The sequence below is a fragment of the Macaca mulatta genome, chromosome 11 (genome assembly GCF_049350105.2).
Source record: "Macaca mulatta isolate MMU2019108-1 chromosome 11, T2T-MMU8v2.0, whole genome shotgun sequence".
Taxonomy (NCBI): domain Eukaryota; kingdom Metazoa; phylum Chordata; class Mammalia; order Primates; family Cercopithecidae; genus Macaca; species Macaca mulatta.
Window position 1 is genome coordinate 27309617 of NC_133416.1, and position 25348 is coordinate 27334964.

At 42.4% G+C, this 25348-nt stretch overlaps 1 pseudogene; it reads right to left on the minus strand.

Annotated features, from left to right (window-relative positions):
- Window positions 1–783: 783 nt before the first annotated feature.
- Window positions 784–22336, minus strand: LOC100431071 (membrane protein BRI3 pseudogene; annotated as a pseudogene).
- Window positions 22337–25348: the final 3012 nt, after the last annotated feature.

The window sequence follows — 25348 nt, forward strand, 5'->3', positions numbered from 1 at the left end:
CCCAGGTTGGAGTACAGTGGTGCAGTTTCAACTCACTGCAACCTCCGCCTCCCAGGTGCAAGCAATTCTTGTGCCTCAGCCACATAAGTAGCTGAGATTACAGGCATGTACCACCATGCCTGGCTAATTTTTGTATTTTTAGTAGAGATGGGGGTTTTGCCATGTTGGCCAAGCTGGTCTCCAACTTCTGGCCTCAAATGATCTGCGCATCTCAGCCTCCCAAAGTGTTGGAATTACAGGTGTGTGAGTCACTAGGCCCAGCCTATCTTTCCTTACTTTTAAACTTTGTGAGATGTGACCAGAGCAGTCTTTAGTCAAGAGTGATTTTGTCCCACTTCTGAGGAAATACTTTTCTGAGTTCCATACCCAAAATTCCATGTATTACAAAGTTTTCCCACTCTAATTGGTGAGAATGTCCACTATTCTAGGCTCTGTGTTTTTTTGTTGTTTGTTTGTTTATTTGTTTTTTTGAGACAGAGTCTTGCTCTGTTTCCCAAACTGGAGTGCAGTGGCGTGATCTCAGCTCACTGCAACCTCCATCTCCCAGGTTCAAGCGATTCTCCAGCCTCAGCCTCCTGAGTAGCTGGGACTACAGGTGCCCACCACCACATGCGACTAAATGTTGTATTTTTAGTAAAGACAGAGTTGCACCATATTGGCCAGGCTGGTCTCAAACTCCTAACCTTGTGATCCACCCACCTCAGCCTCCCAAAGTGCTGGGATTACAGGTGTGAGCCACTGAACCTGGCCTTTGTTGTTTTTTTTTAATGGTATGAATCTCATTTATTAAAAATATTATTTCTCGCCTTTCTCAAATTGAAGACTGCAAATAATAAAAGCAGTGCTTTATTGAGTTGTCATTAACCCTGGGAGGGAGCAGCAGAGCTGCCTCTCCACGCTCCAGGAAACCGCGGCTCGCATGTGACACATCTATCCCATCTTGCTTTACAAAACAGTCCTGAGGCTGGGCACGGTGGCTTACACCTGTAATCCCAGCACTTTTGGGGGCAAGGCAGATGGATCACCTGAGCTCAGGAGTTCAAGACCAGTCTGTCCAACATGGTGAAACCCCATCTCTACTAAAAATACAAAAATTAGCCAGACGTGGTGGTTGGTGCCTGTAATCCCAGCTACTCTGGAGGCTGAGGCAGGAGAATGGCTTAAACTTGGGAGGCAAAGGTTGCGGTGAGCCGAGATTGCGCCATTATAATCCAGCCTGGGTGACAAGAGTGAAACTCTGACTCAAACAACAACAACAACAACAACAACAAAACAGTTCTGAAGCTTAATCAAATGAAACTATTATACATGAAATTTACATTAGAAAAAGAGAGCTGGGTATAGGAAAGCCGGGAGTGGTGTTCCCTTTAAGCTAAGGTCTCTCGGCAGTTGGGGCATCTTCGCTTCCTCGAGGCAAAACAGCAGATGAACCCAAAGGGGAACAGGATGATGACCAGGAAGATGCCCAGGAAGGTGAAGCAGTCCTCCAGCACCCCCGACCCTGCAGAGGGGACAGCTTCCCACGACCGTGATGGAGTTGGCAGGGTACTGGGTGGCAGTCCGGCTGTAGATGTTATAGACCCTGGGGTGGCGGGTGGGTACCCCTGTGATGAGGTAGGGGTAGGGCTTTGGCGGGGGCTGGCAGGGGTGGCACCATAGCTGTGCAGGGTGCATGCACAGTTGCTCTGGACGGCCTGCAGTTTGTAGGCCAACAGCCGCTCCTGCAGCAGGGGCTTGTGGTCCACGGCTGACCCACTCAGCTCGGTCGGCCCCAGTGGTGACCCTAATCTTGAGGAGTTTCCTCACAGATGTGTGCTGACCGGTACCTACATAAGGGAGGAGGGATCCACTCACTGCAGATTTCGAGAGTTCTCTCTCCCCACTCCTCTTCAGCACTGTGTTCTGCAAATCCTGGCTGCCTTGGCCTCCCTATACTCCCAACAATGTCTCCTCAACTCATTGACAACCCAGGTGTATTCTCTATGCTGTAGTCTGGAGACTCTAGGCAGGAAGCTGGGTCCATCATTAGGCTCACTTCATTTGTTTTTCCTGCTCTCAGGGATTACTGCTCTCTTCTGTTATTCAATGTCTGAAAACCATTGTTTCAAATACATACTTTTTGGTGTTTTAGTTATTTAAGGCAAGAGAATTAATCTGGTCTTGTTACTCCATCTTTTTTACAGAAAGTACTAGGTGTGAGGGCAGGGTTGGGGTGGCCAGTAATTTAGAACTATTTGTCACAAATAAGCATTTTGGCACGACAGCAAAGCTGCTAAGCGCGCCTAATATGACCACTGCTCCCCGCCATCGGATATGTGCTTTTTATGCCTTTTAAAGAGGTAACATTGAGTACATGCACAATTACATAATGTAAATTAATAGCCACCCTATTTCATAAAAATAAAGAGCAAAAGTATATATTAGTTCTCACAATTATATTTGGTGATTTATGCTTCAATATTTTATCTTACTTCAAAATTCCCCAGCTATCCAAAGATTATCTATTAATTCAATTTACTACAGTCCAAAGGCTTAATTTAACTAAAGATTTTAGGTATTATGCTGAATCTAACACAATACAAAATATAATTAATGCTGATATAAAAACATGTATCAGAATTATAATTCAGCCGGGCGCAGTGGCTCATGCCTGTAATCCCAGCACTTTGGGAGGCTGAGGGAGGTGGATCACTCAAGCTCAGGAGTTCAAGACCAGCCTGAGAAACATAGCAAAACCTTGTCTCTACTAAAAATACAAAAATTAGCTGGGCATGGTGGCATGTACCTGTAGTCCCAACTACTCGGGAGGCTGAGGTGGGAGGGTCAGTTCAGCCCAGGCAGGTTGAGGCTGCAGCGAACTGAGATTGCACCAATGTACTCCACCTTGGGTGACAGAGTGAGACCTGCCTCAAAAAAATAAATAAATATATTATAATTCAATGTCATTGATTGTATTATTTTATATTTTCAGTATTCTTAAACATTATGTGGGGTACAATGTTATCTGATCTATAAATAGAATAAGTTTAGGAAACTCAGATTAACCAGTCTCTCCATTAGAAAACAAACTCAATTTTATTTTTAAAAATTATACATTTGTATTATACTCCATATTGATAAAATTGTGGAAAGACAATGCTGTTTTTTAAGCCATTATCATACTAATTTGTCTAAGGATTTTGGTGATCTTTGAACTCAGCTTCTTATATCAAAATGCTCCTGAGCAAAACCTTCTATGAGAATATTTTTTTTTCTTGGCACTCCCTGAGTAATGTATTACAAGTTTCATTTCTTTATTTTCAAGGACTTCTAGGAATATTAAATTTATATAAGCACTTACTATTCTCCATAAACCAATAAAATCAGAGCTCGTTTTTTCAAAAAGAATTTAATTTAAAAATACTTTTTACCCTAATTTACTAATATTTCATCTTCCATTCAAAAGAGATAAAGGCTGTTTCAATTGCAAACACATAGACATCAGAGAGCACGCAGTTGAGTTTTACAATCTCATCCACAGGTCAAAAGTCAACATGGTAACACAATAACATTCTGGCTAGATCTCAAAGACTTGTTCCCCTTTCCAGTGAGCATTAAATATTGTTTTAATTGACTTGCACTCACAATAGACAAACAGAAACAAAAAAAAAGACTAATAAACCATATTTTCCGTTTGTCATATTTCCCCCAAAGGAAAATAGTTCCTCCTCATCCTAAGAGAGATCTCCAAGGGGATAGGCAATAAAACCAGACTCTTAATTATTGCTGCCAACAGTGAGGAATTAATTATCAGTCATGTTCAGAACCCAGAGAGGCTCAGGTTTTCATACACATAGCGGGTGCCCGATGACCAGCCTGGTAGTGCGTTACACACAACTTCCTGGACCATGCTGTAGAAAAAGGCATGGCTCACAGCACTGTTTTCTAAGAACACATGAATATATGAGGTGCTCTCTTGATTATGAAGCCAAGACTGGCCTACTGGTTCATTAGCAGAGGTGTGCTGTGGCTGGGCCCCATTGGCTCATGAGAGACGATTATGCTCAGCTCTTCCTAACTCTGCATTCAGTGACGTCACATTGGTAGGTTAAAAGGTCCATGTTACCAGTATTTATACCACAGAATTTAATAAATGTTGAAAATCAGCCCCTGCTGCCACCTCAAAGTGAAGCAGCCATGTTGTCTGGGATGACACCCCAAGTTCTTGGTCTCACAGCCAAGGAAATCAAGGATGTGGACACACCAAGTGTGAGGTTTACAGCAGAAATTTCATAGGTGAAATAAAGAACAGCTTTCTGCAATAGAGAGGGGTCCAGGAAAAAGGGTTGCCATTTTTTACAGTTGAATGCAAAGGCTTTGATAAGAAACCCATGAGGGTTGGGCATCTTATTTGCATAAGGTGCAAACTTCTGGGGGCTCCACCCCATCCTCCTAAAGCACATACAGGCCCTTAGCTTGAGTTACTCCATATTCCTTTGTTCCCCTTGCTGTGCACGTGTTAGGGGACAAAATTTTCCATTGTGGGCATACCTGGGCAAGTCACTCGTGTAGCCTTTCTTATCTGTGTGGCTGTGGGCACGTCTTAGGCAAGTCCTGCTGTATAAGCTCTCTTATCTGTGCCTGCAGGCTGTTCTTCTGTTTGAGAGAATGCAACCGAGGACCCACCCTTACTGCCTGCCTGACTGGGTTTTTTCCTTTCTCCTCTCATGAAAGAACCAATTGTTAAACATTTACCTGCATATTATTTTCTTTTATTCACTAGTTCCTGAATCTGGTAATGGAAAAAGAAATGGCCCAAATCACAAATTAGATAAGACAGATTAATACAGTTGTCCAACAAAATAAACAAAAACAAAAACATAGAATGTTAAAAAAAAAAAAAAAAAAAAAAGGAAGCAGGGGAACAGTCAGCCAGCCCAAACTTCTGTTGCCACATACCTGGATTTCAGCAACCCATAAGGTAAATTTTTAGGCAGTTTAATTGGCTCTGCCTGGTGAGTATACCTGGACATTTCAGTGAGACCTCCAAACTGGTTTTAAAGTATAAATTGCAAAAACTAATAACATCACTCTCACATAAATATAGAATGAATATGTGTCAAAAATTTTTTTCAATTTATCAATGAGAAAACCAACACGGGAGTCAAGCTCATTCAAAGACATATAGAAGAAATTTTACATAAATAGAACCAAGGTACCATTCCAACTATATCTGGTCAACCACTGAAAGCATTCTCCCAAGTCTCACTTGGTTTTTGCCCTTCCTAGTACCTTTGATAGCCATCTTATTATTACTAATCTGGTCCTTGATTGTTTAATCTCTTGGTAAAAGTCTGTGTCTTCTAGATTAAAACAATTCCACATAAAGATGATGCTGGCACAAGGCTTCTAACACATGCCATCTTCTGACCCAAGAAGTAAAGATATCCTGCCTTTGGGTCCCTTAGATCAGGCATCCAGAGATTTTTACACCTCCAGTACTAGGCAAGGCCTATGCCCATCAAATCATCAGGCCATCACACAAACAAGAAGTTCCCCTGCCTCCCTAGAGGCTGACTGCAAACTCTTATGAGAGAATCCTGTCCCTAAGGTCAATGTTCACTGTCAGCAAGAAGAAGTTACAAAACAATGACCTTCAGCTGGGTGTGGTAGCTCACATCTGTAATCTCAACACTTCGGGAGGCCGAGGCAGTAGGATCTCTTGAGCCCACAAGTTCAAGACCAGTCCAGGCAACATAGCGAGACCCTGTCTCTACACAAAACACAAAAATTAGCCAGGCATAGTGGAGTGTACCTTTGGTTCCAGCTACTCAGGAGGCTGAGGTGGGAGGATGGCTTCAGCCCAGGAGGTCAAGGTTGCAGTGAGCTGTGATTGCAGCACTGCACTCCAGCCTGGTTGACAGAGCAAGACCTTGTCTCAGCAACAAGAGCTTACACCTGTAATCCCAGCACTTTGGGAGGCCAAGGCAGGTGGATCACTTGAGGTCAGGAGTTCGAGACCAGCCTGGCCAACATGGTGAAACCCTGTCTCTACTAAAAATGCAAAAATTAGCCAGGCATGGTGGCAGGCGCACCTGTAATTCCAGCTATTCGGAAGGCTGAGGAAGGAGAATCGCTTGAACTTGGGAGGCAGATGTTGCAGTGAGCCAAGATCACGCCACAGCACTCCAGCCTGAACAACAGAGTGAGACTCTGTCTCAAAACAAACAAATCAAAAAAACTAGCAACAACAACAACAACAACAACATCAACCTTTGCCCTTCATCTCCCTTTAAGATGAAGAATTGTCTCATAAGTAGAGGGGGGATTATGTTAGGGAAACAAGAGCATAGGAGAGCCAAAGTGACACCATTTTAAAATCAACTCCATCTTAAAACCATCAAGGCATATTCCTTGCCAGTCAGAACCCATGATTATAAGATGTTTACAGCTAAAGAAATAGCTTAACAATGTCTGCAAGGACTGTTTCCCAAGACAATGGGACACATGACCCTACGGATAAGACAGGAGACAGATAAAAACAAGTCACAAAACCCTGCTAGTAAGACAAGAGATAGTAAAAAACAGGTAACAAGACCCTGCTGATAAGAGAGGAGACAGTAAAGAAACCAGCCCAAACCAGCCAGAACCAAGAAGGTGATGACAACAACCTTCACTGCTCATTATATGCTAATTATAATGCATCAGGATACTAAAAAACACTCCCACCAGTGCCATGACAATTTGCAAATGTTGTGGCAATGTCCAGAAGTTATCCTATATGGTGAGGATGGGGGAGAAACCCCAGGTGTGGGGAGCTCCTCTACCCTTTGCCAGAAAATTCATGAATAATCCATGCCTTGTTTAGCATATCATCAAGAAATTGCTATAAAATAGGCAACTAGCCCCCTCCCACCCTGCTCTGCCTGTGGAGCAGTCACTCTTTTATTACGTTGCTTTTTAATAAACTTGCTTTCACCTAAAAAAAAAAAAAGTATAGAAGAAACAGAAATATTTATAGTCAATGAAAGAAAAAATGCAAAAATAAGATTACAAAGTTGGATACAAACTAGTCAATTTCCTACAGGGCCTATGGGAAAATAAATATTTCATCAGCTATGAAAGCTGTAAATAATAGCTGTAATTATTATCTCACTTGAATAACCTTGTTTAAATAGTCTGTTTCTTGCATCTCTACTTTGTCTGAGCTGGACCCTGGCAAAGAAGAGAAGAAAAATATTAATTCTGCCATAGATTCCTACCCCTGAGAAAAGAAAAAAATTAGCTTCTAATAATGTTAATGTTAATTGGGATGTTGTATACAAAGATGATGTCACAGCTATTTTTCCTTGTAGATGTATCTGGTTTCTGTTATTAACAGTGACTGAGATTGTAGAAAAATATGGAATAGATCAGTGTTTATCAAAATTTGAACTCACACACAAAGAATGTTTGAGCTTTAGCAACACTTCACTAAAAGCTTTATTAGTCCATTCTCACACTGTTACAAAGAACTACCTGAGACTGGGTAATTTATAAAGAAAAGAGGTTTAACTGACTCACAGTTCTGCAGTCCATACAGGAAGCATGCCTGGGGAGGCCTCAGGAAACTTACAATCATGGCAGAAGAGGAAGGGGAAACAGGCACGTTACATCCTCCGTGGCTGAAGCAGGAGGAAGAGAGGGGAAATGCTACACACTTTCAAACAACCAGATCTTGTGAAACTCTATCACAAGACAGCTCTAGGGGGATGGAACTAAACCATTCGAAACCACCCCCATGATCTAATCACCTCCCACCAGGCCTCACCACCAATGTTGGGGATTACAATTCAACGTAAGATTTGGGTGGGGACAGAGACCCAAACCATATCAAAAATTAAAACATTGTTACTTAAGGTGAATCCTTCACTAATGTGATTATAAATAACAGAAGATTATAAATAACCAAAGAGAGACTTCAGGAGCTAAAAGATAAACATGAATAAATGTGGACACTGAAATCACAATAGTTTCTGGCCATAAGATGGTCATCAGAAAATGTAGGGGATAGTGAAAGGAACAGATATATATGATCACATACATATATATAGTTTTGTTTTGTTTTGTTTGAAATGTTGTCTAGCTCTGTCACATAGGCTGGAGTGCAGTGGCACGATCTCGGCTCACTGCAACTTCTGTCTCCCAGGTTCAAGCTATTCTCCCACCTCAGCCTCCCAAGTAGCTGGGGATTACAGGCACCTGCCACCGTGCCCAGCTGACTTTTTGTATTTTTAGTAGAGATCAGGTTTCACTGTGTTGGCCAGGCTGGTCTCTAACTCCTGACCTCAACTGATCTGCCCACCTCAGCCTCCCAAAGTGCTGGGATTACAGGTGCGAGTCACTGCACCTGGCCCCAAGTGTGTTGCCTTTAAGTGGTGTGTTTTTCCAAAGAGTGAAAGCCTTTTCCAAATTCCGAAGTTTGAAATTTGTCCTCTGCTGCATGGTTGTTACAGTCCTGGGAAATTGTTTATTAAATGATGCACAATATATTTTGAGTTTGGATATAAAATGGAATTAGGTTCTGGACTCAGGTAATTATACTTTTTCCACCTCCATGGCTTTCTGGTGAGACATTGGAACACCAGCCTATTTATCATGCAGTTAAGAGCCTACAAGTCTAAATTTTAATGTGTAACTAGCAGAACAAGTGCAAATTTTCTGAAGATACAGGTGAGCATGAGGGGCCCCTCGTAATTCGCTATCTCAGCTCTTCAGTTGTAAAATATTTAGAATTTTTGTGAAAACCTAATGAGTGGAGGTATGTTGGTGAGGATGTTTTGGAAAGAGGCAAATTGGACATCTAATCCTGCTTAAGTTCCTATTTAACAAGACAATGATGACCCAGGGGAAAATTTTTGGTGGTTGTAATTATTCACCTTTTAAGACATAATAAGAAGTGTTAATGTCTCAGGAAAGCCAATCCTGGTTCTAGCCAAATGAATTATTCCACTTAACACTTGTTTACAGCAGTTTTCACAATAGTAATTTAAATAATTACTTATATAATTTTATTTAAAACCTGTCCCTCCGTTGGACTGAAGGCAGCAGGAGGGGTAAGACAATGGTATAATCAGTGCCTAGTACAATGACTGGCACATAGATGAACCCAATATGTTTTTTTTTGCAGAATGAATAGACAAATATCAGAAGCATTATAAAATTAATAAAAAGTCTATGAAAATAGCTGTATAAATTGTAAGACACAATATTTCTCTTTATTTTGGGACAGCTTAAAATCTGCATTTATTTATTTGTTTATTTATTTATTTATTTTGAGCTGGAGTCTCACTCTATCACCCAGGCTGGAGTGCAGTGGCACTATCATGGCTCACTGCAACCTCCGCCTCCCAGGTTCAAACAATTCTACTGCCTCAGCTTCCCGAGTAGCTGGGATTACAGGCACCCGCCACCACACCCGGCTAATTTTTTTATTTTTAGTAGAGACGGGGTTTCACCATGTTGGCCAGGATGGTCTCGAACTCCTGATCTCAGGTGATCCACCCACCTTGGCCTCCCAAAGTGCTGGGATTACAGGCGTGAGCCACCACGCCCGGCCATGGGTACACTCTTATAAAGAGAGCTACTGCTCCCAGTTCTGTCCTATTGGTGCCTTTTAAGGTAGGCTTGTGTCGTAATGAGACAGAACTGGAGTGAGATTCGGCTACTCCTTTACATATTTTTTTTCTTTTTCTTTTTCCTTCTCTTTACAAAACCTCCTTTACACTAGTACCTTGCTGACACTGTACCTGATAACCCTGAGGCTTTAGTCATAAAAGGAAAATCGCCATTCCTCTGTGCTCTCATAGTGTCTAACCAGGCCTGTTACTTAAATAACTCTAGAAACTGTCATTAGACTAGCCAAATAGCAAACCAAGGTTGTTGAGTGTCCCACCTTGGAAAACAATGCTGAACAATTGATTTATGGCCTCGTTGCTGCCAGCCAGACCACAGATGGCCCATTACTCAAGGTAACCATGGCAACCAGATATGCTGACCTGCACACTCTAGCCCAGCCTCGTCTTGCTTACCCTACCCCTGATGTCAATTCCCACACTTTGCCTTACTGGCTCTTTTCAGGCTGCCAGCCAGAGAACCCTTGTGCCTCTACTGCCATCCTTGTGCTTGAGCACAAGCCCCAAAGTAGAGCCTTGTCTGGGAAATGTACTTGGTCCCGTGTTATTTTCCATTACATGGGGAGCCTAAGAGCCTGTGGGTCTGTAACAAAAATTAAATACTTAGAGAGAGAACATGCCTGAAAAGAATTGTTGCAAAATTGAAGCTGCTGGGGCTCTTTCAGGAACCTTCTCTTCAACTTATGTCACCCAGGCATGATTATTTAAACTAAAGTTTAAACTAGAATATCAGCTGGGTGCAGTGACTCACATTTGTAATTCCAGCACTTTGGGAGGCCAAGGTGGAAGGATTGCTTGAGGCCAGGAGTTTGAGGCTGCAGTGACCTATGATCATGCCACTGCACTCTGGGTGACAGAGTGAGGCCCTGTCTTTAAAAAAATAAAAATATAGCCAGGCACGGTGGTTCATGCCTATAATCCCAGCACTTTGGGAGGCCGAGGTAGGTAGATCACCTGAGGTCAGGAGTTCAAGACCAGCCAGGCCAACATCATGAAACCTCGTCTCTACTAAAAATACAACAAAATTTTAACCAGGCATGGTGGTGCACGCCTGTAGTACCAGTTACTCGGGAGGCTGAGGCAGGAGAATCGCTTGAACCCAGGAGGCAGAGGTTGCAGTGAGCCGAGATAGCACCATTGCACTTCAGCCTGGACAAAAAGAGTGAAACTCCATCTCAAAAAATAAATAAATAACATAGCAAAATAATTTCTCAAATAGAAATATAATTTGATATGGGGGTTTTGATGATCCACGATATTCAGGAAGGAATGTGATATTATACTTTCTTTAACAGATGGCCAGGCGTGGATCACACCTGTAATCCCAGCACTTTGGGAGGCTGAGGCAGGAGGATCACTTGACCTCAGGAGTTTGAGACCAGCCTGGGCAACATAGTGAGACCCTATCTTTAGGAAAAAAAAAAAAAGGGCTGGGCGCGGTGGCTCAAGCCTGTAATCCCAGCACTTTGGGAGGCCGAGATGGGCGGATCACGAGGTCAGGAGATCGAGACCATCCTGGCTAACACGGTGAAACCCCGTCTCTACTAAAAAATACAAAAAACTAGCTGGGCAAGGTGGCGGGTGCCTGTTGTCCCAGCTACTCGGGAGGCTGAGGCAGGAGAATGGCATGAACCCGGGTGGTGGAGCTTGCAGTGAGCTGAGATCCGTCCACCGCACTCCAGCCTGGGCGACAGAGCAAGACTCCGTCTCAAAAAAAAAAAAAAAAAAAAAGTTAAAAACCCGTTAATGAATGGCAATGGCACTACACTAGGTACTCAGACTGCTAAGATGAAAAAGACAAACTGCTTTCCAAGAGTTTATCAGGTAATGGAGAAAGATATATGCAGAGACCTCTCTAATAGATGGCAGGATTTGATACCTGTTGAATAAAGAAGCAAAGTGTTCTAGAAGGTTAGGAAAGAGAGAGATATTTGTGCTTTTAGCTCAAGACATTTGATATTTTACTTGCTGCAAAAACTTGAATAACTTAATTTTGGCTGACATTCATTCAGCACTACCTCCGTGGCAGGTACCATTTTAAAGCACTTTATGTTTTAAGCTATGAAATGTTTACAGACCATCTTAATATTGGTAGCATTATCATTGTTGTTTTACTGATGATTAAGCTGAAGCACAGAAAGGTTAAGCAACTTGCCCAGAATCACACAGCCAGAAAGTATTAATAGCATAACTGAGATCTGAAACCAGGCATTGCAAGTCAGGACTTTCGCCACCGTGCTCTGCCATCATGGAAGGAAGGAAGTTGCAGGAAAAAGTGGAATCAGGGAGCTCATGTGAAAGAACTGGTCTTTGTATTTAGTTTTGTTTTGTTGTTTGAGCCAGGGTCTCGCTCTGTTACCCAGGCTAGAGTGAGTTAAAACAATTACAGCTCACTGCAGTCTCAACCTCTTGAGCTCAAGCGATCCTCCCACCTCAGCCTCCCATGTAGCCACCATCCCTGGCTAATTTTTAAATTTTTTGTAGAGACAGGTTTTAAATTTTTTGTAGAGACACGGTTTCACATTGTTATCCAAGATGGTCTCAAACTCCTGGGCTCGAGCAGTCCTCCTACCGTGGCCTCCCAAAGTGCTGGTATTACAGGCATGAGCCACGAAGCCTGGCCAAGAACTGGTCTTTAAACAGAGTCTCCCTATAAAAGCAGAATCCTATTAAGGATTAAAGGAGTAATTCCTTTTATGCAAAGCGGCAGGAAAACGTCTGCATCTACAGAAGTCCTACATCATTATTATTTTTCACTCATGTCATAACCGCCACTGAAGGGGTCTATGGGAAATGTGGAACGCCAGTGAAAAGTAAGGTAACAGATTACTGTAATTCACATCACAGTTCTAGACAGTGAACGCCCCGAAGGCGCTCCTGAAGTCTCTTTTATTTAGCAGTCTCGGTTCCAAGAGCTAAGAAAAAACTCCTATATCATGTACACATCTGTGTCAGAGAGTAAGTAACCAGTATTTTCTGATAGCGGGCAATCTTTTTGTAATAGAACGAAGCTCTGTGAAGTAAAACTTTCTGTGATAGTGAAAATGTTCTCTACTCTGCACTGCGTCACTAATGGCCACATGTGGCTGTGGAGCACTTGACATGTGGCTCGTATGACTGAGGAGCTGAATTTTAAGTTTTATTTAGTTTTAATTAATTTAAATTTAAATAGCCACACTTGGCAGCATGGACTGTTACATGAATTTCAATTCTTTCCAAACCTCTGGTGTGGTTCCAGATAATGGACGGTGTGTGGACTGGGCACTACTCTGCAGACGGGCCAATGTAGAACTGCTTTTAGTCTGGAAGTGACTGTCACAGCAATTTCCTCAAGCTTAGGAAATATAAAGGTGGAATGATAGATTTGAGAACATATTTAATTCCTATTTAATTAATTAATTTTTGCCACTTGGGAAAACACTTTTAAAAATAGGCAGCATTTCAGACATGCTGGGTCCACAGAAGAATGACCAACCAACCCGAAACCTGGAAAAGACATGGGTTCTTAGTTGGGCTATAGATTTTGAGAGAGATTAGATGGTCACTGTGTTTGTCCTAGAACAGAACAGGGTGCCTATATAATGATGTGACGGGCCAAGCGTAGTGGCTTATGCCTGTAATCCCAGCACTTTGGGAGGCTAAGCGGGGGAAATCTCTGGACTCTAGGAATTTGAAACCGGCCTGGGCAACATGGAGAGACCCCATCTCTACAAAAAATACAAAAAATTAGCCAGGCATGGTGGCATTTGACCCCAGCTACTTGGGAGGCTGAAGTGGCAGGAACGTTTGAGCCTGGGAGGTCGAGGTTGCAGTGAGCTGTGATTATGCCACTGCACCCCAGCCTGGGAGACAGAGCAAGACTTTATCAAGAAAAAAAAAAAAAGGCCATGAAAGAATTTTCTAGGTTTAGATGTTACTATTGTGTCCATCTCACTCCCCCCAAATTTATACCTTGAAGCCCTAACCACCAACGCAACTGTATTTGGAAATAGAGGCTGTAGAGAGGTAACCGTGGTTAAATGAAGTCATAAGGGTGGGGACCTCATCCTCTGGGACCGCTGTCCTTGTGAGAAGAGGAAGGGATCTTAGACAGCTTTCTCTCCACTCGCCACAGAGGAAAAGACACAGGATGACACAGCAAGAAGGCCACCATCAGCAAGCCAAGGAGAGAGGACTCCCCAGGAACCAAAGCAGCTGGCACCATGAGTTGGGACTTCCAGCCTCCAGAGCTGTGCAAAAATACATTTCTGTTGTTTAAGCTGCCCAGACTGAGGTATTTGTGATGGCAATCGGGGCTGACTAATCCAGATGTTAACCTCTTTATGATTCAAGGATAGCTGAATTCTGCCTTTTTAGCTTTCTAGAATGAACTTTCTGCATTAACACTAAAAATTCAATATGGAAGAACCCTACTTAAAGCATGGATATGTGGACACACACACACACACGTGCATCCCAAAAAGGCTTTATTTTGGAAATTTGGAAATTTCAGAAGTTGAAGAAAAGTAAAATATTATCCACAATTTCACTACTCAGAACGTTCTTTGTTACTAATATTTTTGGGGCTTTTCTTCCTGTGGTCTATATATTTGAGATCATAGTGTATATAATTTGTTTTTATTCACTTAAAACCTCCATTTTAAAATTTAAAGATAATTTTTGTACTATTCTTATGTTATCAGTTTCGGATGCTCCCTTTCTTTCAGTTGCACTTCGGCGTTGATGGAAGATCAACTTCTCTGAAGTGTGTGAAGCAGAAATGCCACAACAGCCTTTGGAACTGCCAGAGAGGGCTTTATTAAGTCAACAAAATACTTTCTCAGCTTTCAGTCACCAGGCAGTGGGATTCAACATAGACATGCCACTTGTCTGGATTTTCTATTTTGAGACTCATGTAAGTTAGAAAAATATGCAAGTTCAACCATTTTCTTTTTATTATATCCTTCATTTATTCTTTTATTCATAGTCATATATTTTCAAAATGAGAGGAGGTTTTCAGAGTTGGTAAGACCTACAGAAAATCATAGAGGAAGGCATTATATATAGTCTGCTATGTATGTATGTATGTATGTATGTATGTATGTATGCATGTATTTTGAGACAGTCTCACACTGTTGCCAAGGCTGGAATGCAGTGTCACAAGCACTGCTCACTGCAGTCTCAACCTCCTGGCCTCAAGCAATCCTCCCACTTCAGCCTCCCTAGTAGCTGAGACCACAGGCATGTACCATCATACCTGGCTAATTAAAAATATTTTTTTTGCAGAGGTGGGGTCACCCAAGGTTTTTTGTTTGTTTGTTTTAGTTTTTGTTTTGTTTTTGAGACAGCATCTTATTCTGTCACTCAGGCTGGAGTGCAGTGGCACGATCTAGGCTCACTACAACCTCCACCTCCCAGGTTCCAGCGATTCTCCTGCCTGAGCCTCCTGAGTAGCTGGGATTACAGGCACCTGCCACCACTCTCAGCTAATTTTTGTATTTTTAGTTGAGACAGGGTTTCACCATTTTGGCCAGGCTGGTCTCGAACTCCTGACTTCAAGTGATCCACCTGCCTTGGCTTCCCAAAGTGCTGGGATTACAGGCGTGAGCCACTTAGTCCTGCGGGGTCGCCCAATGTTTCCCAGGCTGGCCTCAAACTCCTGGGCCTAAGCAATCCTGTCTCTCGCCTCAGGCTTGGAAAGTGCTAGAATCACAGGTGTGAGCCACCATGCCCAGCTGTAATTTACTTTAAAAATTTTAGTGTCATTGGCATATCATTATATACATGCCAATTAGTTTAAGCTATAACTCTAGGGGCAACCAGCTGACCTGCCATCAAGGATGTGTTCCAACATGGTCATCTAACACTGCACAGAAGAGGCCAGGCCCAGATGATTCCTGCAAGGTTCTCCATTATCCCATCCCGTCCACCAACCAGGCTTTGGTTAATTAGCATATTGGATGTCAAAAATGGGTTTTATTGGCAGAACTAGTGTCTGTATATTATTAGGAGGGTAGATGCTGAAAACTGACTCTCATTGGTGAAAATAATATTCTCTCTCTATACATGTATAGGTAAAATAATTTAGGGACACTCCCTAAATCAGGTCACAATCTATGGTAGGGTGGGTTGGCCCCAAAGATGCCTGTCTTTGTGTAATCTCTTCTTTTAAGTGTGGGCTGAATTTATTGACTTGATCATAATGAATAAAATGTAGCAGAGTGATGAAATGTCACTTCCAAAATTAGGTTTTAAAAGACTGTTGCTATTCTTGCACACTTTTTCTTTCTCTCCCCTCTTCTCTCTCTTTTTCTGTCTCCTTCTCTTGGAGCATTCATCCTGGGGGAAGCCAACTGCCAAACCGTGAGGTAACCCTGCAGAGATGCCCATGTAGAAAGGGATTGAGACCTGCCAATAATCATGGGAGTGATCTTGGAAACAGAACCATTTAGCTAAACAGTACCAGATTTTTAAGCCACAGAAACTGAGAGTATGAGTGTTTATTGATCTGGATCTCTAAATCTTGGGGCAATTTGCTTCGCATTAGTAGATAATAAAAATGGGTAAGACATAGAGAAACTATTCAGTGTCTGATATGTTTTTGGCAATAATATAGCTAACACCTCAGAGTACCTGGTATGTGCTAAGCAGTGTTCTATGTATTTTACATATAGCAATTCATTTTATCCTAACTTTGATCCTATTAGATCACCATTTTACAGATAGAGAGGTTAAATCACTTGACCAAAGGCAAAGTTTGGAGGAAAACCTAGGCAATCTAGATTTTGAGTCCATGCTCTTAACCCCTGCTATGCTACTCCTCACAGTCCATCATGGCAGATGGAGTGAATCAAATTCTGTTAAAAGGCCATTATGGGCAGGGGTGGAGAGGTACAAGAACAGAGATAAAAAGTTGAAAAAGCTCACTGAAAACTAAATTTAAATTTATTAGGAAGAATCTATATAAATTATGTTACCTATTCCCTGTGTCTTAGTCTGGTTTTTGTTGCTGTAACAGAATACCACAAACTTGATAATTTATAAAGAAAAGAATCTTATTTGGCCATGGTTGTGGAGACTGGGAAGTCCAAGAGCATGGCATTATTATCTGGTGAATGTCATCCTGGCAGAAGGCAGAAGCAAGTGCACTAGACAAAGAAAAGATGGGGACTTGTCAGGAGCTCAGTCCCGTCATAACTAACTTACTCCTGTGATAACAGCACTAATACATTCATGAAGGTGGAGTTCTCATTACCTAATCACCTCCTGAAGTTCCCACCTCCCAATATTGCTGCACTGGGGATAGGTTTCCAACATGTGAACTTTAGGGGACATACTCAAACCACAGCTTTCTGCCCCTGGTCCTCAAAACTCATGTCCTTCTCACAGTGCAAATTGCATTCAAGCATCCCAAAAGTCTTAACTCATTCCTGCACCAACTCAGAAGTTCAAAGTCTAGAGTCTCATCTAAATCAGATATGAGTAAAATCTGAGACACAATTCATCCCAAGGCAAACTCCTCCTCTAACTGTGAGTTTGTGAAATCAAAACATGTTGTCTACTTTCAAAAAGGTAGGACAGGCATAAAATAGACATTTCCATTCTAAAAGGGAAAAATAGGCAAGAAGAAAGGGGTAACTGGTCCCAAGTAAGTCCAAAACCTATAAGGGAAAACAACAGTAAGTTTTAAAGCTAAGCTAGGTGTGGTGGTGTGTGCCTATAATCCCAGCTACTTAGGAGGCTGAGTCAGGAGGATTGCTTGAAGTCATGAGTTCAAGTCTGTAGTGCACTATGATCATACTTGTGAACAGCCACTAACTCCACCCTAGGTACCATAGTGAGAACTTGTTTCAAAAAAAAAAAAAAAGTCTTAAAGGTGGAGAATAATCTCCTTTGACTCCATGTCCTGCATCCTGGGCACACTGGGGCAGGAGTTGAGCCCCTGAGACCTCTGCCAGTCCCACCCCTATAGCATTTCTGTGCTCAGCTGTGCTTCAGCTCTCCCAGGCTGGAATTGCATGCTGCTGGCCCTACAGTTCTGTGGTCTTGGAGGTAGCCCCACTTCCTTAACTCCACTAGATATTGTCTTGGTGGGGACTCTCTGTGGCATTTCCAACCCCACATTTCTGCTTGGCATTGCTGTAATAGGAGCTCTTTGTGGTAGCTCCATCCCTGTGGCAGGTTTCTGCCTGGGCTTCCAGGAGGTCTGTGGCATCTTTTGAAATTTAGGTGGAGGAAGCCATGCTTCCACAGCTTTTGCATTCTGCATGCCTGAATGCTACCAAGGCTTAAGTCTTATACCTCCCAGAGTACAGAATCAAGCAGCACCTGAAGCTGCTTGAGCCACCACTGGGGCCACCAAGGGGTGCTTAGATGGAATGCAGGGAACAGAAACCCAAGGTGGTTCCGGGCAATGAGCCTGTGCAGGAGGCCCCTGGCCCATCCCCTGAACCAACTCCGCCTTCCTAGAACCCTAGGCCTGTGAAGGGAGGGGCAACCTCAAAGAACTCTAAATGCCTTTGGGATCTTCCTCCCATTGTCTTTATGAATAGCACCTGGCTCCCTTCTATCCATGGTAATCATTTTAGCTTCTGCCAAGTATCCTACTTCATTGCTCTTTAAATTTTACATTTCAAAGGGCCTTAGGACATCAACACAATTTACCTAAAGTCCTAGCAATGGTATAACAAAGATGACCCTACTCCAGTTTTCAATACCTTTTTCCTCATTTCCACCTGAGATGTCATCAGAATGGCCTTTACTGTCCGTATTTCTATCAACATTCTATCAACACTTAAGTAAGCTCTATGAGGATTCAGACTTTCCTGAGTTCTGGGATCTTCTGAGCCCTCACTAGAATGTTCCTTAGTGTTTTATTCATGGCAATCTAGGCTTTTTCTAGCCTGCTTCTCTAAATTCTTTCAGCCTCTACTCACTACCTAGTTCCAAAGCTGCTTCCACATTTTCAGGTAATTGTTATAGTAACAACTCCACCCTCGGTACTAATTTTCTGTCTTAATTCATGTTCTGTTGCTAAAATAAAATACCAGAATATTTAAATACCAGGATAATTTATTTTTTATTTTTTATTTTTTTTTGAGACGCAGTCTGGCTCTGTCGCCCAGGCTGGAGTGCAGTGGCTGGATCTCAGCTCACTGCAAGCTCCGCCTCCTGGGCTTATGCCATTCTCCCGCCTCAGCCTCCCGAGTAGCTGGGACTACAGGTGCCCGTCACCTTGCCTGGCTAGTTTTTTGTATTTTTTTTAGTAGAGACAGGGTTTCAACGTGTTAGCCAGGATGGTCTCGATCCCCTGACCTCGTGATCCGCCCATCTCGGCCTCCCAAAGTGCTGGGATTACAGGCTTGAGCCACCACGCCTGGCCTAATACCAGGATAATTTATAGTTTATTTGGCTCATGTTTCTGAAGGCTGGGAAGTTCAGGAACATGGTGCTGTATCTCATGAAGGACATCCCATGGCAGAAATCGGGAAGGTGGAAGCAAGCACGCTAGACCAAGAGAAGAAGAAAACTGAACTTATCAGGAGCCCACTTCCATGATGCCTAACACACTCCTGTGATAATGACATTAATTCATTCATGAAGGCAGAGCCTTCATGACCTAATTACCTCTTAAAGTTCTCATCTCTTAATATTGTTGCATTGGGGATTAAATTTCCAATGCATGAACTTTGCACATGCCAACATAGCACCCTATTCCCACTCGAACAACTAGCAGGCTATGAGGAAATCTGCCTCTATTGGCAGGGAAGGGCACTTTTCAAAGGAGGTATATAGCCCAAGTAATAGACACAACAGATATATCCATCCATACTCTTTTGTGATACTGTATGTTCTGACATTTCCACCCCAACTGATTTACTCAAGAGAAATAAACTCACCAACAGTTTGATCCATATGGCCCTCCTTCAAGATAAAATAAAATCTATTATTGCAATTTTTCACAAACAAATATTGAAAGTCATAGGCTACTTTGTTTTATTTATCTTCCTTTCCATAGTGACTTCCACATGCCTATATCTGGCATTTAGAATGGTGTGAAGAAAGAAGTCACCTGGGAGTCTTAGCAGAGCCTAATACATTGCACCCTAGTTCTGCCCCTGCAAATGACACCAAGAGATTCCTGGTGTCTTTACTCTGGGCACTGTCTGGCCTGATCAGTAAAAAACATAAGTCTGGCTGGGTGCGGTGGCTCATGCCTATAATCCCAGCACTTTGAGAGGTTGAGGCAGGCAGATCACGAGGTCGGGAGTTCAAGACCAGCCTGGCCAACATAGTGAAAACCCGTCTCTACTAAAAATACAAAAAAAAAAAAAAAAAAAAAATTATCGGGCTGTGGTGGTGGGTGCCTGTAGTCCCAGCTACTTGGGAGTTGAGGCAGGAGAATTGCTTGAACTGGAGAGGTGGAGGTTGGAGTGAGCCGAGATCACGCCACCCCACTTCAACCTGGGTGACACAGCAAGACTTTGTCTAAAAAGAACAAGTAAAAGAAAAAAAAGTCCCCAGCATCCTTTGGTCGTTGCTGATAAAAATGCCCTGTTGACTGTCAGGGAATGACAACCAGCAAAGTTGTCCTAGTAATATATTGTAGACAATGGACATGCAAATTGGAAGAAAGAATTTTAATGCGGGTATAAGCAGTGCTGTCTTCCTCTCATAACCTACATGGTGCTGATATATATTACAGTAGTAGGATCATCCTTCCATTATAAAAACTTCACCCTGGGCTTCTGATTTCCAAATCCATATATTCAGGACTAGAAGTTCTTCTCTGGCAAATTTCCTCTCTTCCATGAAAATGACAAAGGCAAGTCTGTTAATTTTGGTATGTAGAAAATATCTAGATTTTATGTAGGGTGCTTGATTTATTATACAACTCTTTGTGCTAGTTACTTTGTGAGTAGTTTTATGGGGAAAAAGTCATGGTGATTAAGTAATTCCATTTTGCACATTGTAAAAAATAAGAAAGTAAATGCAATACTTGTGTAACACTAATTCTTACCTACCAGGCAGGAAAAATAAAAACACGTTTGTCTTACAAGCTAAATAGGGCTCTAGTTCAAGCACTTACGATTGCACATTTGGGAAGAATGAAATACCTCTTTCGTTTAAAAAATACTATTATGCATTCTATTTGGTATTCTAGTATATAATATGGACACATGAACCACCCAAGTAACTATTTTCAAAAGTACACACAACACAGATGTATAAACAGTGCATCTAAATCATATAGTTCAGTCACTAGATGCCTTATGAGGCCCGCTCTTGGAGAAAGAACATACACTATGGGTACAAGTAAAATAAGGACTATTAAATGACCTTGGATTTATATAATAATAAATGAGGTGGCAATTGGTGATCTTGATGACAGCAATTTCACTATAATGTTCTAAAGTGAATGGGTGGAGAGAAATTAGAGACTGTGAGTACAGACACTGCTTTTTAAGAGATCGCTGGGCCGGGTAACGCCTGTAATCCCAGCACTTTGGGAGGACGAGGCGGGCGATCACCTGAGGTCAGGAATTCAAGATCAGCCTTGCTAACGTGGTGAAACACTGTCTCTACTAAAAATACAAAAGTTAGCTGGGCATGGTGGTGCACCCCTGTAATCCCAGCTACTCTGGAGGCTGAGACAGAAGAATCGCTTGAACTCAGGAGGCGGAGTTTGCAGTGAGCCAAGATCGCACCACTGCACTCCAGCCTGAGTGATAGAGACTCTCTCTCTCTCAAAAAGGGTTTGCTGTGAAAGAAAGGAAAGAAATGGCAACCAGCAGAGGTAAGTAGAGTGCGCATACAGCCATTCACTCCACAGCCTCTGCAACTCTTGCTTTCTGCATGCCTACAGAATTAGCACCACATGGACACTGCCATAAACCCTTAACCTTATTACCACTAGCTGCAGCCCTGTCCTATCTCAAATGCTGTATTCCACACTTTGACAAACACCTGCTAACTTTCCAGCTCACTCCTTGTAGTATCTCAAATTCACCAGCCTTCTATCTTACCAGAATCTTTAATCCAATGACTTTATTACTATTATAATGTCCATCATCCCCACCATTGTGTCATTTGTTTTCTCCCTACCTAGTTTATATCCTATGGCCATCAGTAGAGTCACTGCTTTGCATATATTCAACTCTACTGAGCCCTTCTTCTCACATCGTACTTGCTTGGATAGATCATAACCCTAGTTAACTGCAACTCTCCGCCTGCTCCGTGCCTGCAGCCATGCAGTTAAAAGACATATAACTGTGCTAGCTGGTCTCCTGTTAAATTTGGGACCATGAATTTTCATGCAGTCTTTCATACTGCCCAGCAATTGTACAGTGTTTCCCTAATCCCTTCCCTCTCACATTCTCTCCTAGATTATTTCATACTTTCTCCTCTCCCTTGTTTAACACTTCCTCTCTACGGCTTTGCTGAGATAGTTGAAGCAATCAGAAGAAATCATCCACACCTCCCTCCCCTATACCTGCCTATCTGCACCTGTGCCCACATGCTGACCTTCCCTTCTTCCTGGGAATCACCTGTCTCTGCTGCTGGCTAAGTCCTGCCACCTGTGCACTAAGAGGCATTCCCTGACTCATGCTCATGGACAAGTTCTGCCATTCATTCTCATCTCTCTCTTCTGCATCCTCAGTTTCCCCCTCCTGATTGGATAATTCCCATAAACATGCAGACATGCGGTTATTTCTCCCAACTAAAACTCCATTAACTCCACTTATCTGTCTGCTAGTATCCATTTCTTTCCTTCCTTTCACAGCAACTTTTTTTTTTTTTTTTTTGATACAGAGTTTTGGCCTTGTTGCTCAGGCTGGAGTGTAGTGGCACAATTTTCACTCACTGCAAACTCCGCCTCCCGGGTTCAAGCAATTTTCCTGCCTCAGCCTCCCAAGTAGCTGGGATTGCAGGCATGAGCCACCACGTCCAGCTAATTTGTATTTGTAGTAGAGACAGGGTTTCACCATGTTGTCCAGGCTGGTCTCGAACTCCTGACTTGAGATGATTCGCCTGCCTCAGCCTCCTAAAGTGCTGGGATTATAGGCGTAAGCCACCGTGCCTGGCCCATGGCAAACTCTTAAAAAGCAGTATCCATCTTTGCAGTTTCTCATTTCTCTCCCCGGATTCACTTTTAAACAAATTATAACAAAATTGCTTTCATCAAGATCACCAGTTACCTCCTCCTTCATTACTAATCCAAGGTTGTTTCATAGTCCTCATTTTACTTGTCCTATCAGCAGCCAATTACTTTCTTCTCCTTGAAACACTTTGTCCACTTGGCTTCCAGGACACCGCACTCACCTGATGTTCCACCTACCTTTCTGTTGTTCCCTTTCAGCCTCTTGCTAGTTCCTCCTCATGTCATCATTCAGACTGATAAGCGATGATGTGCAGCAGGGCTCAGCCCTGGACTTCTCTTCTCTGTCTGCCTTCACACCCTGGGTGATCTCAAGAGCTCTCACAGCTTGACGTGCCACCTGTAGGCTCAGGACTCCCGGATTTTTATCTTCAACCCAAACCTCTCTCTTGAATCCAGACATATATCTAAGTGCCTATTTGACCTTTCCACTTCATTTTTTTGACTTTGTACTTTATACAAATGCATTCTATTTTTATTTTATTTTATTATTTTCTAGAGATGAGATCTCGCTGTGTTGTCCAGGCTGGTCTCAAACTCCTGAGCTCAAGCAATCCTCCCACCTCGGCCTCCCAAAGTACTGAGATTACTGGTGTGAGTCACCATGCCTGGCCTACAAATGCATTTTATGTGCAAGATTAATACATAAAATAGGACAATAAAGAACTATTCTGGGTTTGGTGGGAGGATTGGGGGAGATATTGATCAAAGGGCATAGCATTTCAGAAGAAATAAGTTTGAGAGATCTATTGTATATCATGGCGACTATATTTAACAACAATATGTTGTATTCTTAAAAATTGCTAAAGACAGTAGATTTTAGGTGTTCTAGTCACACACACAAAAATGATAAGCATGTGAAATAATGCATATGGTAAATAGCTTGATGTAGTCAATTCACAATACGTACATATATCAAAACCCCATGGTGTACACCACAAATGCATGCAATTTTGACTTCTCAATTAAAACAAAGAAAAACAAATTACCCCTAAGGGGCTTTTCATTCACCTGAATATTTAATAGCCTCTTTTTTTTCTTTGAAGTTAATAGAGACAATGTCTCACTATGTTGCCCAGTCTGGTCTCAAACATGAAGTCAAGTGATCCTCCCACCTTGGTCTCCCAAAGTACTAGGATTATAGGCTTGAGCCACCATGCCTGGCCTTAATAGCGTCTCACACTTCACATTCTGAAACAGTTCCTAGTATTCCTCCTGTTTCCTAAACCATCTCAATCAATGGCAGCTACATTTTTCCAGTTGCTCAGGTCAAAATCTTGAAGTCATTCTTTATTACTCTCTTACTCTCATACCCACATTTGGTCTGCTGGCATATTCTGTCTCATTTAACAGTCTACCTCTCTATCTACCTCTCTATCTATCTATCTCTCTAGCTATCTATCTATAATTTATTGTCATCATTTCTCCTTTAGAATTATTGTGGAGTTTTTTGGGTTTGTTTGTTTGTTTGAGATAGGGTCTTGCTCTGTCAACCAGGCTGGAGTGCAGTGACACAATCATGGCTCATTGCAGCCTCGACCCCCCAGACTCAAGCGATCCTCCCTCCTTAACCTCCTGAGTAGCTGGGACTACAGGTGCATGCCACCATGCCCAGCTAATTTTTTTATTTTTATTTTTTGCAGAGATGAGGTCTCACTATGTTGCCCAGGCTGGTCTCAAACTCCTGGGCTCAAATGATTCTCCTACCTTGGCCTCCAAAATGTTGGGATTACAGGCATGACCCACTGTGCCTGGCCCTGGATTATTGCTGTAAACGTCTAACTTGTCTCGCTATTTCTGCCATTAACTCTCTTCAGACTCTCTTCAATTTATTCATTTATTCAGAGCACAATTCTTTTCTGCTTAAAATTCTCCAGAGGCATCCCATCTCCCTTAGAGCAAAGGCCAATGTCCTCTAACCCTAAGATCCTGTATAATTTTCCCCTGGCATTAGTGCTGCGCCCTCATTTCCTGCCACTCTCTTCTGTATTCAGGTCACTCCAGCCACGCTGACCTCCTCGCTGTTTCTTGGCCATGTCAGGCACACTTGCACCTCAGGTCCTGTGCATCTGCCCTTCCTTCTGCCTGAATACATTTCCTCCGGTGTCCTCTGCCCAGTTCCTTCACTTCCTCAGGTCTTTATTCAAATGTGCCTCCTGGAGAGCCCTTCCTGGGCTACCCCGTCTACAACTGCAAATCTCATTCTTTGTATTTTTATGTTTTTCCTTTGGCATTTATCAGCCCGTAACAAGCTATATTTTTTGGCCTATTATGTGAATTTTCTGTCTCCCCCTGTAAAAAGTAAGCTGTATGAGAGCAGGAAGTGTGTCTGTTTTGTTCACTGTTTGTCCTTAGCACTACAACATGCCTGTTACTACCAAGTACTCAGTATTTGTTGAATGAATGAATTATAATGGTGATAGGCATGATGAAAATATGCAGACAGACAAGGCAAACACATACAATAATGCTTACTTTGATACACATTGGTGACAATTGTAAGTTGCGACTATTGTTAAAAAGTTCTTATTTTATCCTCAATGTTCCCACATCATCA